Source organism: Ascaphus truei, unplaced genomic scaffold (genome assembly GCF_040206685.1).
Source record: "Ascaphus truei isolate aAscTru1 unplaced genomic scaffold, aAscTru1.hap1 HAP1_SCAFFOLD_242, whole genome shotgun sequence".
Classification (NCBI taxonomy): domain Eukaryota; kingdom Metazoa; phylum Chordata; class Amphibia; order Anura; family Ascaphidae; genus Ascaphus; species Ascaphus truei.
In genome coordinates this window covers 1-13,259 of record NW_027455345.1, presented here as the reverse complement: position 1 = coordinate 13,259, position 13,259 = coordinate 1, and the positions used below count along the sequence as shown (strand labels likewise).

The following is a 13,259-nucleotide window of genomic DNA, read 5'->3' as shown; positions in this document are numbered from 1 at the left end:
ATTTAAGAATGAGAGGATATCATGAGACAGCAATCTCCACCTACGGCCATACTACCTTGAAAGCGCCCGATCCCGTCAGATCTCGGAAGCTAAGCAGGGTGAGGCTTGATTAGTACTGGGTTGGGAGACTGCCTGGAAATACCAGGTGCTGTGGGTGTTTTTATTTTTTGCTTCCCTAATGAAAATATACATGGCATTCCTTGCAGCAAATGAAAATGTTTCATTTTTTACTACTTTTTTCCCGCAGTGGCAAAGAAATATATCGTTTTTTCCTCAGAAAGTTCAACACAATGCAACCTTCCAAAATAGAATTCTGACATCAAGAATTCCGTCTATAGTACATTTGAGTGCACCTGTCATTTTCTCAGTCCCTGTGTATGCATGGAGCAAGATATAGGCTCATGGATTTAAGAATGAGAGGATATCATGAGACAGCAATCTCCACCTACGGCCATACTACCTTGAAAGCGCCCGATCCCGTCAGATCTCGGAAGCTAAGCAGGGTGAGGCTTGATTAGTACTGGGTTGGGAGACTGCCTGGGAATACCAGGTGCTGTAGGGGTTTTTATTTTTCGCTTCCCTAATGAAAATATACATGGCATTCCTCGCAGCAAATGAAAATGTTTCATTTCTTGCTACTTTTTTCCCGGAGTGGCAAAGAAATATATTGTTTTTTCCTCTGAAAGTTCAACACAATGCAACCTTCCAAAATAGAATTCTGACATCAAGAATTCCGTCTATAGTATATTTGAGTGCACCTGTCATTTTCTCAGTCTCTGATTTAATTTCTCCATTTAAGGTAATTCTTCAAGAATGTATTTTTTTAACGGTCACAATAATACACTTATGCCTCCCATGTCATTTAGAAATATATCATACAGGCCTCAGAACACTCAGCATGTTATATGGTGAGCTTGTGGCTCACAGAGTTGGGGTGTGCAGTGTTCAAGCTGGTTCTTGGAAGAGATAGTGAGTTCAAATCCAAACAGGAGGAGGTTGAATATAGGCACCTCTGAAATTTTTTACTACTTTTTTCCCGCAGTGGCAAAGAAATCTATCGTTTTTTCCTCTGAAAGTTCAACACAATGCAACCTTCCAAAATAGAATTCTGACATCAAGAATTCCGTCTATAGTACATTTGAGTGCACCTGTCATTTTCTCAGTCTCTGTGTATGCATGGAGCAAGATATAGGCTCATGGATTTAAGAATGAGAGGATATCATGAGACAGCAATCTCCAACTACGGCCATACTACCTTGACAGCGCCCGATCCCGTCAGATCTCGGAAGTTAAGCAGGGTGAGGCTTGATTAGTACTGGATTTGGAGACTGCCTGGGAATACCAGGTGCTGTAGGGGTTTTTATTTTTCGCTTCCCTAATGAAAATATACATGGCATTCCTCGCAGCAAATGAAAATGTTTCATTTCTTGCTACTTTTTTCCCGCAGTGGCAAAGAAATATATCGTTTTTTCCTCTGAAAGTTCAACACAATGCAACCTTCCAAAATAGAATTCTGACATCAAGAATTCCGTCTATAGTACATTTGAGTGCACCTGTCATTTTCTCAGTCTCTGTGTATGCATGGAGCAAGATATAGGCTCATGGATTTAAGAATGAGAGGATATCATGAGACAGCAATCTCCACCTACGGCCATACTACCTTGACAGCGCCCGATCCCGTCAGATCTCGGAAGCTAAGCAGGGTGAGGCTTGATTAGTACTGGATTTGGAGACTGCCTGGGAATACCAGGTGCTGTGGGTGTTTTTATTTTTTGCTTCCCTAATGAAAATATACATGGCATTCCTTGCAGCAAATGAAAATGTTTCATTTTTTACTACTTTTTTCCCGCAGTGGCAAAGAAATATATCGTTTTTTCCTCAGAAAGTTCAACACAATGCAACCTTCCAAAATAGAATTCTGACATCAAGAATTCCGTCTATAGTACATTTGAGTGCACCTGTCATTTTCTCAGTCTCTGTGTATGCATGGAGCAAGATATAGGCTCATGGATTTAAGAATGAGAGGATATCATGAGACAGCAATCTCCACCTACGGCCATACTACCTTGACAGCGCCCGATCCCGTCAGATCTCGGAAGCTAAGCAGGGTGAGGCTTGATTAGTACTGGGTTGGGAGACTGCCTGGGAATACCAGGTGCTGTAGGGGTTTTTATTTTTCGCTTCCCTAATGAAAATATACATGGCATTCCTCGCAGCAAATGAAAATGTTTCATTTCTTGCTACTTTTTTCCCGCAGTGGCAAAGAAATATATCGTTTTTTCCTCTGAAAGTTCAACACAATGCAACCTTCCAAAATAGAATTCTGACATCAAGAATTCCGTCTATAGTACATTTGAGTGCACCTGTCATTTTCTCAGTCTCTGTGTATGCATGGAGCAAGATATAGGCTCATGGATTTAAGAATGAGAGGATATCATGAGACAGCAATCTCCACCTACGGCCATACTACCTTGAAAGCGCCCGATCCCGTCAGATCTCGGAAGCTAAGCAGGGTGAGGCTTGATTAGTACTGGGTTGGGAGACTGCCTGGGAATACCAGGTGCTGTGGGTGTTTTTATTTTTTGCTTCCCTAATGAAAATATACATGGCATTCCTTGCAGCAAATGAAAATGTTTCATTTTTTACTACTTTTTTCCCGCAGTGGCAAAGAAATATATCGTTTTTTCCTCAGAAAGTTCAACACAATGCAACCTTCCAAAATAGAATTCTGACATCAAGAATTCCGTCTATAGTACATTTGAGTGCACCTGTCATTTTCTCAGTCTCTGTGTATGCATGGAGCAAGATATAGGCTCATGGATTTAAGAATGAGAGGATATCATGAGACAGCAATCTCCAACTACGGCCATACTACCTTGACAGCGCCCGATCCCGTCAGATCTCGGAAGTTAAGCAGGGTGAGGCTTGATTAGTACTGGATTTGGAGACTGCCTGGGAATACCAGGTGCTGTAGGGGTTTTTATTTTTCGCTTCCCTAATGAAAATATACATGGCATTCCTCGCAGCAAATGAAAATGTTTCATTTCTTGCTACTTTTTTCCCGCAGTGGCAAAGAAATATATCGTTTTTTCCTCTGAAAGTTCAACACAATGCAACCTTCCAAAATAGAATTCTGACATCAAGAATTCCGTCTATAGTACATTTGAGTGCACCTGTCATTTTCTCAGTCTCTGTGTATGCATGGAGCAAGATATAGGCTCATGGATTTAAGAATGAGAGGATATCATGAGACAGCAATCTCCACCTACGGCCATACTACCTTGAAAGCGCCCGATCCCGTCAGATCTCGGAAGCTAAGCAGGGTGAGGCTTGATTAGTACTGGGTTGGGAGACTGCCTGGGAATACCAGGTGCTGTGGGTGTTTTTATTTTTTGCTTCCCTAATGAAAATATACATGGCATTCCTTGCAGCAAATGAAAATGTTTCATTTTTTACTACTTTTTTCCCGCAGTGGCAAAGAAATATATTGTTTTTTCCTCAGAAAGTTCAACACAATGCAACCTTCCAAAATAGAATTCTGACATCAAGAATTCCGTCTATAGTACATTTGAGTGCACCTGTCATTTTCTCAGTCTCTGTGTATGCATGGAGCAAGATATAGGCTCATGGATTTAAGAATGAGAGGATATCATGAGACAGCAATCTCCACCTACGGCCATACTACCTTGACAGCGCCCGATCCCGTCAGATCTCGGAAGCTAAGCAGGGTGAGGCTTGATTAGTACTGGGTTGGGAGACTGCCTGGGAATACCAGGTGCTGTAGGGGTTTTTATTTTTCGCTTCCCTAATGAAAATATACATGGCATTCCTCGCAGCAAATGAAAATGTTTCATTTCTTGCTACTTTTTTCCCGCAGTGGCAAAGAAATATATCGTTTTTTCCTCTGAAAGTTCAACACAATGCAACCTTCCAAAATAGAATTCTGACATCAAGAATTCCGTCTATAGTACATTTGAGTGCACCTGTCATTTTCTCAGTCTCTGTGTATGCATGGAGCAAGATATAGGCTCATGGATTTAAGAATGAGAGGATATCATGAGACAGCAATCTCCACCTACGGCCATACTACCTTGAAAGCGCCCGATCCCGTCAGATCTCGGAAGCTAAGCAGGGTGAGGCTTGATTAGTACTGGGTTGGGAGACTGCCTGGGAATACCAGGTGCTGTGGGTGTTTTTATTTTTTGCTTCCCTAATGAAAATATACATGGCATTCCTTGCAGCAAATGAAAATGTTTCATTTTTTACTACTTTTTTCCCGCAGTGGCAAAGAAATATATCGTTTTTTCCTCAGAAAGTTCAACACAATGCAACCTTCCAAAATAGAATTCTGACATCAAGAATTCCGTCTATAGTACATTTGAGTGCACCTGTCATTTTCTCAGTCTCTGTGTATGCATGGAGCAAGATATAGGCTCATGGATTTAAGAATGAGAGGATATCATGAGACAGCAATCTCCAACTACGGCCATACTACCTTGACAGCGCCCGATCCCGTCAGATCTCGGAAGTTAAGCAGGGTGAGGCTTGATTAGTACTGGATTTGGAGACTGCCTGGGAATACCAGGTGCTGTAGGGGTTTTTATTTTTCGCTTCCCTAATGAAAATATACATGGCATTCCTCGCAGCAAATGAAAATGTTTCATTTCTTGCTACTTTTTTCCCGCAGTGGCAAAGAAATATATCGTTTTTTCCTCTGAAAGTTCAACACAATGCAACCTTCCAAAATAGAATTCTGACATCAAGAATTCCGTCTATAGTACATTTGAGTGCACCTGTCATTTTCTCAGTCTCTGTGTATGCATGGAGCAAGATATAGGCTCATGGATTTAAGAATGAGAGGATATCATGAGACAGCAATCTCCACCTACGGCCATACTACCTTGAAAGCGCCCGATCCCGTCAGATCTCGGAAGCTAAGCAGGGTGAGGCTTGATTAGTACTGGGTTGGGAGACTGCCTGGGAATACCAGGTGCTGTGGGTGTTTTTATTTTTTGCTTCCCTAATGAAAATATACATGGCATTCCTTGCAGCAAATGAAAATGTTTCATTTTTTACTACTTTTTTCCCGCAGTGGCAAAGAAATATATCGTTTTTTCCTCAGAAAGTTCAACACAATGCAACCTTCCAAAATAGAATTCTGACATCAAGAATTCCGTCTATAGTACATTTGAGTGCACCTGTCATTTTCTCAGTCTCTGTGTATGCATGGAGCAAGATATAGGCTCATGGATTTAAGAATGAGAGGATATCATGAGACAGCAATCTCCACCTACGGCCATACTACCTTGACAGCGCCCGATCCCGTCAGATCTCGGAAGCTAAGCAGGGTGAGGCTTGATTAGTACTGGGTTGGGAGACTGCCTGGGAATACCAGGTGCTGTAGGGGTTTTTATTTTTCGCTTCCCTAATGAAAATATACATGGCATTCCTCGCAGCAAATGAAAATGTTTCATTTCTTGCTACTTTTTTCCCGCAGTGGCAAAGAAATATATCGTTTTTTCCTCTGAAAGTTCAACACAATGCAACCTTCCAAAATAGAATTCTGACATCAAGAATTCCGTCTATAGTACATTTGAGTGCACCTGTCATTTTCTCAGTCTCTGTGTATGCATGGAGCAAGATATAGGCTCATGGATTTAAGAATGAGAGGATATCATGAGACAGCAATCTCCACCTACGGCCATACTACCTTGAAAGCGCCCGATCCCGTCAGATCTCGGAAGCTAAGCAGGGTGAGGCTTGATTAGTACTGGGTTGGGAGACTGCCTGGGAATACCAGGTGCTGTGGGTGTTTTTATTTTTTGCTTCCCTAATGAAAATATACATGGCATTCCTTGCAGCAAATGAAAATGTTTCATTTTTTACTACTTTTTTCCCGCAGTGGCAAAGAAATATATCGTTTTTTCCTCAGAAAGTTCAACACAATGCAACCTTCCAAAATAGAATTCTGACATCAAGAATTCCGTCTATAGTACATTTGAGTGCACCTGTCATTTTCTCAGTCTCTGTGTATGCATGGAGCAAGATATAGGCTCATGGATTTAAGAATGAGAGGATATCATGAGACAGCAATCTCCACCTACGGCCATACTACCTTGACAGCGCCCGATCCTGTCAGATCTCGGAAGCTAAGCAGGGTGAGGCTTGATTAGTACTGGGTTGGGAGACTGCCTGGGAATACCAGGTGCTGTAGGGGTTTTTATTTTTCGCTTCCCTAATGAAAATATACATGGCATTCCTCGCAGCAAATGAAAATGTTTCATTTCTTGCTACTTTTTTCCCGCAGTGGCAAAGAAATCTATCGTTTTTTCCTCTGAAAGTTCAACACAATGCAACCTTCCAAAATAGAATTCTGACATCAAGAATTCCGTCTATAGTACATTTGAGTGCACCTGTCATTTTCTCAGTCTCTGTGTATGCATGGAGCAAGATATAGGCTCATGGATTTAAGAATGAGAGGATATCATGAGACAGCAATCTCCACCTACGGCCATACTACCTTGAAAGCGCCCGATCCCGTCAGATCTCGGAAGCTAAGCAGGGTGAGGCTTGATTAGTACTGGGTTGGGAGACTGCCTGGGAATACCAGGTGCTGTGGGTGTTTTTATTTTTTGCTTCCCTAATGAAAATATACATGGCATTCCTTGCAGCAAATGAAAATGTTTCATTTTTTACTACTTTTTTCCCGCAGTGGCAAAGAAATATATCGTTTTTTCCTCAGAAAGTTCAACACAATGCAACCTTCCAAAATAGAATTCTGACATCAAGAATTCCGTCTATAGTACATTTGAGTGCACCTGTCATTTTCTCAGTCTCTGTGTATGCATGGAGCAAGATATAGGCTCATGGATTTAAGAATGAGAGGATATCATGAGACAGCAATCTCCACCTACGGCCATACTACCTTGAAAGCGCCCGATCCCGTCAGATCTCGGAAGCTAAGCAGGGTGAGGCTTGATTAGTACTGGGTTGGGAGACTGCCTGGGAATACCAGGTGCTGTAGGGGTTTTTATTTTTCGCTTCCCTAATGAAAATATACATGGCATTCCTCGCAGCAAATGAAAATGTTTCATTTCTTGCTACTTTTTTCCCGCAGTGGCAAAGAAATCTATCGTTTTTTCCTCTGAAAGTTCAACACAATGCAACCTTCCAAAATAGAATTCTGACATCAAGAATTCCGTCTATAGTACATTTGAGTGCACCTGTCATTTTCTCAGTCTCTGTGTATGCATGGAGCAAGATATAGGCTCATGGATTTAAGAATGAGAGGATATCATGAGACAGCAATCTCCACCTACGGCCATACTACCTTGAAAGCGCCCGATCCCGTCAGATCTCGGAAGCTAAGCAGGGTGAGGCTTGATTAGTACTGGGTTGGGAGACTGCCTGGGAATACCAGGTGCTGTGGGTGTTTTTATTTTTTGCTTCCCTAATGAAAATATACATGGCATTCCTTGCAGCAAATGAAAATGTTTCATTTTTTACTACTTTTTTCCCGCAGTGGCAAAGAAATATATCGTTTTTTCCTCAGAAAGTTCAACACAATGCAACCTTCCAAAATAGAATTCTGACATCAAGAATTCCGTCTATAGTACATTTGAGTGCACCTGTCATTTTCTCAGTCTCTGTGTATGCATGGAGCAAGATATAGGCTCATGGATTTAAGAATGAGAGGATATCATGAGACAGCAATCTCCACCTACGGCCATACTACCTTGAAAGCGCCCGATCCCGTCAGATCTCGGAAGCTAAGCAGGGTGAGGCTTGATTAGTACTGGGTTGGGAGACTGCCTGGGAATACCAGGTGCTGTAGGGGTTTTTATTTTTCGCTTCCCTAATGAAAATATACATGGCATTCCTCGCAGCAAATGAAAATGTTTCATTTCTTGCTACTTTTTTCCCGCAGTGGCAAAGAAATCTATCGTTTTTTCCTCTGAAAGTTCAACACAATGCAACCTTCCAAAATAGAATTCTGACATCAAGAATTCCGTCTATAGTACATTTGAGTGCACCTGTCATTTTCTCAGTCTCTGTGTATGCATGGAGCAAGATATAGGCTCATGGATTTAAGAATGAGAGGATATCATGAGACAGCAATCTCCACCTACGGCCATACTACCTTGAAAGCGCCCGATCCCGTCAGATCTCGGAAGCTAAGCAGGGTGAGGCTTGATTAGTACTGGGTTGGGAGACTGCCTGGGAATACCAGGTGCTGTGGGTGTTTTTATTTTTTGCTTCCCTAATGAAAATATACATGGCATTCCTTGCAGCAAATGAAAATGTTTCATTTTTTACTACTTTTTTCCCGCAGTGGCAAAGAAATATATCGTTTTTTCCTCAGAAAGTTCAACACAATGCAACCTTCCAAAATAGAATTCTGACATCAAGAATTCCGTCTATAGTACATTTGAGTGCACCTGTCATTTTCTCAGTCTCTGTGTATGCATGGAGCAAGATATAGGCTCATGGATTTAAGAATGAGAGGATATCATGAGACAGCAATCTCCACCTACGGCCATACTACCTTGAAAGCGCCCGATCCCGTCAGATCTCGGAAGCTAAGCAGGGTGAGGCTTGATTAGTACTGGGTTGGGAGACTGCCTGGGAATACCAGGTGCTGTAGGGGTTTTTATTTTTCGCTTCCCTAATGAAAATATACATGGCATTCCTCGCAGCAAATGAAAATGTTTCATTTCTTGCTACTTTTTTCCCGGAGTGGCAAAGAAATATATTGTTTTTTCCTCTGAAAGTTCAACACAATGCAACCTTCCAAAATAGAATTCTGACATCAAGAATTCCGTCTATAGTATATTTGAGTGCACCTGTCATTTTCTCAGTCTCTGATTTAATTTCTCCATTTAAGGTAATTCTTCAAGAATGTATTTTTTTAACGGTCACAATAATACACTTATGCCTCCCATGTCATTTAGAAATATATCATACAGGCCTCAGAACACTCAGCATGTTATATGGTGAGCTTGTGGCTCACAGAGTTGGGGTGTGCAGTGTTCAAGCTGATACTTGGAAGAGATAGTGAGTTCAAATCCAAACAGGAGGAGGTTGAATATAGGCACCTCTGAAATTTTTTACTACTTTTTTCCCGCAGTGGCAAAGAAATCTATCGTTTTTTCCTCTGAAAGTTCAACACAATGCAACCTTCCAAAATAGAATTCTGACATCAAGAATTCCGTCTATAGTACATTTGAGTGCACCTGTCATTTTCTCAGTCTCTGTGTATGCATGGAGCAAGATATAGGCTCATGGATTTAAGAATGAGAGGATATCATGAGACAGCAATCTCCAACTACGGCCATACTACCTTGACAGCGCCCGATCCCGTCAGATCTCGGAAGTTAAGCAGGGTGAGGCTTGATTAGTACTGGATTTGGAGACTGCCTGGGAATACCAGGTGCTGTAGGGGTTTTTATTTTTCGCTTCCCTAATGAAAATATACATGGCATTCCTCGCAGCAAATGAAAATGTTTCATTTCTTGCTACTTTTTTCCCGCAGTGTCAAAGAAATCTATCGTTTTTTCCTCTGAAAGTTCAACACAATGCAACCTTCCAAAATAGAATTCTGACATCAAGAATTCCGTCTATAGTACATTTGAGTGCACCTGTCATTTTCTCAGTCTCTGTGTATGCATGGAGCAAGATATAGGCTCATGGATTTAAGAATGAGAGGATATCATGAGACAGCAATCTCCACCTACGGCCATACTACCTTGAAAGCGCCCGATCCCGTCAGATCTCGGAAGCTAAGCAGGGTGAGGCTTGATTAGTACTGGGTTGGGAGACTGCCTGGGAATACCAGGTGCTGTGGGTGTTTTTATTTTTTGCTTCCCTAATGAAAATATACATGGCATTCCTTGCAGCAAATGAAAATGTTTCATTTTTTACTACTTTTTTCCCGCAGTGGCAAAGAAATATATCGTTTTTTCCTCAGAAAGTTCAACACAATGCAACCTTCCAAAATAGAATTCTGACATCAAGAATTCCGTCTATAGTACATTTGAGTGCACCTGTCATTTTCTCAGTCTCTGTGTATGCATGGAGCAAGATATAGGCTCATGGATTTAAGAATGAGAGGATATCATGAGACAGCAATCTCCACCTACGGCCATACTACCTTGAAAGCGCCCGATCCCGTCAGATCTCGGAAGCTAAGCAGGGTGAGGCTTGATTAGTACTGGGTTGGGAGACTGCCTGGGAATACCAGGTGCTGTAGGGGTTTTTATTTTTCGCTTCCCTAATGAAAATATACATGGCATTCCTCGCAGCAAATGAAAATGTTTCATTTCTTGCTACTTTTTTCCCGCAGTGGCAAAGAAATCTATCGTTTTTTCCTCTGAAAGTTCAACACAATGCAACCTTCCAAAATAGAATTCTGACATCAAGAATTCCGTCTATAGTACATTTGAGTGCACCTGTCATTTTCTCAGTCTCTGTGTATGCATGGAGCAAGATATAGGCTCATGGATTTAAGAATGAGAGGATATCATGAGACAGCAATCTCCACCTACGGCCATACTACCTTGACAGCGCCCGATCCCGTCAGATCTCGGAAGCTAAGCAGGGTGAGGCTTGATTAGTACTGGGTTGGGAGACTGCCTGGGAATACCAGGTGCTGTAGGGGTTTTTATTTTTCGCTTCCCTAATGAAAATATACATGGCATTCCTCGCAGCAAATGAAAATGTTTCATTTCTTGCTACTTTTTTCCCGCAGTGTCAAAGAAATCTATCGTTTTTTCCTCTGAAAGTTCAACACAATGCAACCTTCCAAAATAGAATTCTGACATCAAGAATTCCGTCTATAGTACATTTGAGTGCACCTGTCATTTTCTCAGTCTCTGTGTATGCATGGAGCAAGATATAGGCTCATGGATTTAAGAATGAGAGGATATCATGAGACAGCAATCTCCACCTACGGCCATACTACCTTGAAAGCGCCCGATCCCGTCAGATCTCGGAAGCTAAGCAGGGTGAGGCTTGATTAGTACTGGGTTGGGAGACTGCCTGGGAATACCAGGTGCTGTGGGTGTTTTTATTTTTTGCTTCCCTAATGAAAATATACATGGCATTCCTTGCAGCAAATGAAAATGTTTCATTTTTTACTACTTTTTTCCCGCAGTGGCAAAGAAATATATCGTTTTTTCCTCAGAAAGTTCAACACAATGCAACCTTCCAAAATAGAATTCTGACATCAAGAATTCCGTCTATAGTACATTTGAGTGCACCTGTCATTTTCTCAGTCTCTGTGTATGCATGGAGCAAGATATAGGCTCATGGATTTAAGAATGAGAGGATATCATGAGACAGCAATCTCCACCTACGGCCATACTACCTTGAAAGCGCCCGATCCCGTCAGATCTCGGAAGCTAAGCAGGGTGAGGCTTGATTAGTCCTGGGTTGGGAGACTGCCTGGGAATACCAGGTGCTGTAGGGGTTTTTATTTTTCGCTTCCCTAATGAAAATATACATGGCATTCCTCGCAGCAAATGAAAATGTTTCATTTCTTGCTACTTTTTTCCCGGAGTGGCAAAGAAATATATTGTTTTTTCCTCTGAAAGTTCAACACAATGCAACCTTCCAAAATAGAATTCTGACATCAAGAATTCCGTCTATAGTATATTTGAGTGCACCTGTCATTTTCTCAGTCTCTGATTTAATTTCTCCATTTAAGGTAATTCTTCAAGAATGTATTTTTTTAACGGTCACAATAATACACTTATGCCTCCCATGTCATTTAGAAATATATCATACAGGCCTCAGAACACTCAGCATGTTATATGGTGAGCTTGTGGCTCACAGAGTTGGGGTGTGCAGTGTTCAAGCTGATACTTGGAAGAGATAGTGAGTTCAAATCCAAACAGGAGGAGGTTGAATATAGGCACCTCTGAAATTTTTTACTACTTTTTTCCCGCAGTGGCAAAGAAATCTATCGTTTTTTCCTCTGAAAGTTCAACACAATGCAACCTTCCAAAATAGAATTCTGACATCAAGAATTCCGTCTATAGTACATTTGAGTGCACCTGTCATTTTCTCAGTCTCTGTGTATGCATGGAGCAAGATATAGGCTCATGGATTTAAGAATGAGAGGATATCATGAGACAGCAATCTCCACCTACGGCCATACTACCTTGACAGCGCCCGATCCCGTCAGATCTCGGAAGCTAAGCAGGGTGAGGCTTGATTAGTACTGGGTTGGGAGACTGCCTGGGAATACCAGGTGCTGTAGGGGTTTTTATTTTTCGCTTCCCTAATGAAAATATACATGGCATTCCTCGCAGCAAATGAAAATGTTTCAATTCTTGCTACTTTTTTCCCGCAGTGGCAAAGAAATATATCGTTTTTTCCTCTGAAAGTTCAACACAATGCAACCTTCCAAAATAGAATTCTGACATCAAGAATTCCGTCTATAGTACATTTGAGTGCACCTGTCATTTTCTCAGTCTCTGTGTATGCATGGAGCAAGATATAGGCTCATGGATTTAAGAATGAGAGGATATCATGAGACAGCAATCTCCACCTACGGCCATACTACCTTGACAGCGCCCGATCCCGTCAGATCTCGGAAGCTAAGCAGGGTGAGGCTTGATTAGTACTGGGTTGGGAGACTGCCTGGGAATACCAGGTGCTGTAGGGGTTTTTATTTTTCGCTTCCCTAATGAAAATATACATGGCATTCCTCGCAGCAAATGAAAATGTTTCATTTCTTGCTACTTTTTTCCCGCAGTGGCAAAGAAATATATCGTTTTTTCCTCTGAAAGTTCAACACAATGCAACCTTCCAAAATAGAATTCTGACATCAAGAATTCCGTCTATAGTACATTTGAGTGCACCTGTCATTTTCTCAGTCTCTGTGTATGCATGGAGCAAGATATAGGCTCATGGATTTAAGAATGAGAGGATATCATGAGACAGCAATCTCCACCTACGGCCATACTACCTTGAAAGCGCCCGATCCCGTCAGATCTCGGAAGCTAAGCAGGGTGAGGCTTGATTAGTACTGGGTTGGGAGACTGCCTGGGAATACCAGGTGCTGTAGGGGTTTTTATTTTTCGCTTCCCTAATGAAAATATACATGGCATTCCTCGCAGCAAATGAAAATGTTTCATTTCTTGCTACTTTTTTCCCGCAGTGGCAAAGAAATATATCGTTTTTTCCTCAGAAAGTTCAACACAATGCAACCTTCCAAAATAGAATTCTGACATCAAGAATTCCGTCTATAGTACATT

The 13,259-nt window shown here is 41.6% G+C and overlaps 26 non-coding genes and 4 pseudogenes across 26 annotated transcripts; all 30 read left to right on the top strand.

The window, feature by feature from the left end:
• The first annotated feature begins 38 nt into the window (after positions 1 to 38).
• On the top strand, positions 39 to 157 carry LOC142480185 (5S ribosomal RNA). The gene has a single exon (XR_012794841.1). It is a non-coding gene; the product is annotated as a 5S ribosomal RNA (ribosomal RNA).
• Positions 158 to 443: 286 nt separating this feature from the next.
• LOC142480863 (5S ribosomal RNA) lies at positions 444 to 562 on the top strand. The gene has a single exon (XR_012795347.1). It is a non-coding gene; the product is annotated as a 5S ribosomal RNA (ribosomal RNA).
• Positions 563 to 1,238: 676 nt separating this feature from the next.
• LOC142480447 (5S ribosomal RNA) lies at positions 1,239 to 1,357 on the top strand (annotated as a pseudogene).
• A 286-nt stretch (positions 1,358 to 1,643) lies between these two features.
• Positions 1,644 to 1,762, top strand: LOC142480283 (5S ribosomal RNA). Its single transcript, XR_012794935.1, has one exon. It is a non-coding gene; the product is annotated as a 5S ribosomal RNA (ribosomal RNA).
• A 286-nt stretch (positions 1,763 to 2,048) lies between these two features.
• Positions 2,049 to 2,167, top strand: LOC142479781 (5S ribosomal RNA). Its single transcript, XR_012794450.1, has one exon. It is a non-coding gene; the product is annotated as a 5S ribosomal RNA (ribosomal RNA).
• A 286-nt stretch (positions 2,168 to 2,453) lies between these two features.
• On the top strand, positions 2,454 to 2,572 carry LOC142480724 (5S ribosomal RNA). The gene has a single exon (XR_012795217.1). It is a non-coding gene; the product is annotated as a 5S ribosomal RNA (ribosomal RNA).
• A 286-nt stretch (positions 2,573 to 2,858) lies between these two features.
• Positions 2,859 to 2,977, top strand: LOC142480446 (5S ribosomal RNA; annotated as a pseudogene).
• Positions 2,978 to 3,263: 286 nt separating this feature from the next.
• LOC142480713 (5S ribosomal RNA) lies at positions 3,264 to 3,382 on the top strand. Its single transcript, XR_012795205.1, has one exon. It is a non-coding gene; the product is annotated as a 5S ribosomal RNA (ribosomal RNA).
• A 286-nt stretch (positions 3,383 to 3,668) lies between these two features.
• LOC142479780 (5S ribosomal RNA) lies at positions 3,669 to 3,787 on the top strand. Its single transcript, XR_012794449.1, has one exon. It is a non-coding gene; the product is annotated as a 5S ribosomal RNA (ribosomal RNA).
• Positions 3,788 to 4,073: 286 nt separating this feature from the next.
• LOC142480702 (5S ribosomal RNA) lies at positions 4,074 to 4,192 on the top strand. The gene has a single exon (XR_012795194.1). It is a non-coding gene; the product is annotated as a 5S ribosomal RNA (ribosomal RNA).
• Positions 4,193 to 4,478: 286 nt separating this feature from the next.
• LOC142480445 (5S ribosomal RNA) lies at positions 4,479 to 4,597 on the top strand (annotated as a pseudogene).
• Positions 4,598 to 4,883: 286 nt separating this feature from the next.
• Positions 4,884 to 5,002, top strand: LOC142480690 (5S ribosomal RNA). Its single transcript, XR_012795183.1, has one exon. It is a non-coding gene; the product is annotated as a 5S ribosomal RNA (ribosomal RNA).
• Positions 5,003 to 5,288: 286 nt separating this feature from the next.
• LOC142479778 (5S ribosomal RNA) lies at positions 5,289 to 5,407 on the top strand. The gene has a single exon (XR_012794447.1). It is a non-coding gene; the product is annotated as a 5S ribosomal RNA (ribosomal RNA).
• A 286-nt stretch (positions 5,408 to 5,693) lies between these two features.
• On the top strand, positions 5,694 to 5,812 carry LOC142480679 (5S ribosomal RNA). The gene has a single exon (XR_012795172.1). It is a non-coding gene; the product is annotated as a 5S ribosomal RNA (ribosomal RNA).
• A 286-nt stretch (positions 5,813 to 6,098) lies between these two features.
• Positions 6,099 to 6,217, top strand: LOC142480368 (5S ribosomal RNA). Its single transcript, XR_012795016.1, has one exon. It is a non-coding gene; the product is annotated as a 5S ribosomal RNA (ribosomal RNA).
• Positions 6,218 to 6,503: 286 nt separating this feature from the next.
• LOC142480668 (5S ribosomal RNA) lies at positions 6,504 to 6,622 on the top strand. Its single transcript, XR_012795161.1, has one exon. It is a non-coding gene; the product is annotated as a 5S ribosomal RNA (ribosomal RNA).
• A 286-nt stretch (positions 6,623 to 6,908) lies between these two features.
• Positions 6,909 to 7,027, top strand: LOC142480862 (5S ribosomal RNA). The gene has a single exon (XR_012795346.1). It is a non-coding gene; the product is annotated as a 5S ribosomal RNA (ribosomal RNA).
• Positions 7,028 to 7,313: 286 nt separating this feature from the next.
• LOC142480657 (5S ribosomal RNA) lies at positions 7,314 to 7,432 on the top strand. Its single transcript, XR_012795150.1, has one exon. It is a non-coding gene; the product is annotated as a 5S ribosomal RNA (ribosomal RNA).
• Positions 7,433 to 7,718: 286 nt separating this feature from the next.
• On the top strand, positions 7,719 to 7,837 carry LOC142480861 (5S ribosomal RNA). Its single transcript, XR_012795345.1, has one exon. It is a non-coding gene; the product is annotated as a 5S ribosomal RNA (ribosomal RNA).
• Positions 7,838 to 8,123: 286 nt separating this feature from the next.
• LOC142480646 (5S ribosomal RNA) lies at positions 8,124 to 8,242 on the top strand. Its single transcript, XR_012795139.1, has one exon. It is a non-coding gene; the product is annotated as a 5S ribosomal RNA (ribosomal RNA).
• Positions 8,243 to 8,528: 286 nt separating this feature from the next.
• Positions 8,529 to 8,647, top strand: LOC142480860 (5S ribosomal RNA). Its single transcript, XR_012795344.1, has one exon. It is a non-coding gene; the product is annotated as a 5S ribosomal RNA (ribosomal RNA).
• A 676-nt stretch (positions 8,648 to 9,323) lies between these two features.
• On the top strand, positions 9,324 to 9,442 carry LOC142480444 (5S ribosomal RNA; annotated as a pseudogene).
• A 286-nt stretch (positions 9,443 to 9,728) lies between these two features.
• LOC142480635 (5S ribosomal RNA) lies at positions 9,729 to 9,847 on the top strand. Its single transcript, XR_012795127.1, has one exon. It is a non-coding gene; the product is annotated as a 5S ribosomal RNA (ribosomal RNA).
• Positions 9,848 to 10,133: 286 nt separating this feature from the next.
• On the top strand, positions 10,134 to 10,252 carry LOC142480859 (5S ribosomal RNA). The gene has a single exon (XR_012795343.1). It is a non-coding gene; the product is annotated as a 5S ribosomal RNA (ribosomal RNA).
• Positions 10,253 to 10,538: 286 nt separating this feature from the next.
• Positions 10,539 to 10,657, top strand: LOC142479777 (5S ribosomal RNA). The gene has a single exon (XR_012794446.1). It is a non-coding gene; the product is annotated as a 5S ribosomal RNA (ribosomal RNA).
• A 286-nt stretch (positions 10,658 to 10,943) lies between these two features.
• Positions 10,944 to 11,062, top strand: LOC142480623 (5S ribosomal RNA). Its single transcript, XR_012795116.1, has one exon. It is a non-coding gene; the product is annotated as a 5S ribosomal RNA (ribosomal RNA).
• A 286-nt stretch (positions 11,063 to 11,348) lies between these two features.
• Positions 11,349 to 11,467, top strand: LOC142480271 (5S ribosomal RNA). Its single transcript, XR_012794924.1, has one exon. It is a non-coding gene; the product is annotated as a 5S ribosomal RNA (ribosomal RNA).
• Positions 11,468 to 12,143: 676 nt separating this feature from the next.
• LOC142479776 (5S ribosomal RNA) lies at positions 12,144 to 12,262 on the top strand. Its single transcript, XR_012794445.1, has one exon. It is a non-coding gene; the product is annotated as a 5S ribosomal RNA (ribosomal RNA).
• Positions 12,263 to 12,548: 286 nt separating this feature from the next.
• Positions 12,549 to 12,667, top strand: LOC142479775 (5S ribosomal RNA). The gene has a single exon (XR_012794444.1). It is a non-coding gene; the product is annotated as a 5S ribosomal RNA (ribosomal RNA).
• Positions 12,668 to 12,953: 286 nt separating this feature from the next.
• LOC142480858 (5S ribosomal RNA) lies at positions 12,954 to 13,072 on the top strand. Its single transcript, XR_012795342.1, has one exon. It is a non-coding gene; the product is annotated as a 5S ribosomal RNA (ribosomal RNA).
• Positions 13,073 to 13,259: the final 187 nt, after the last annotated feature.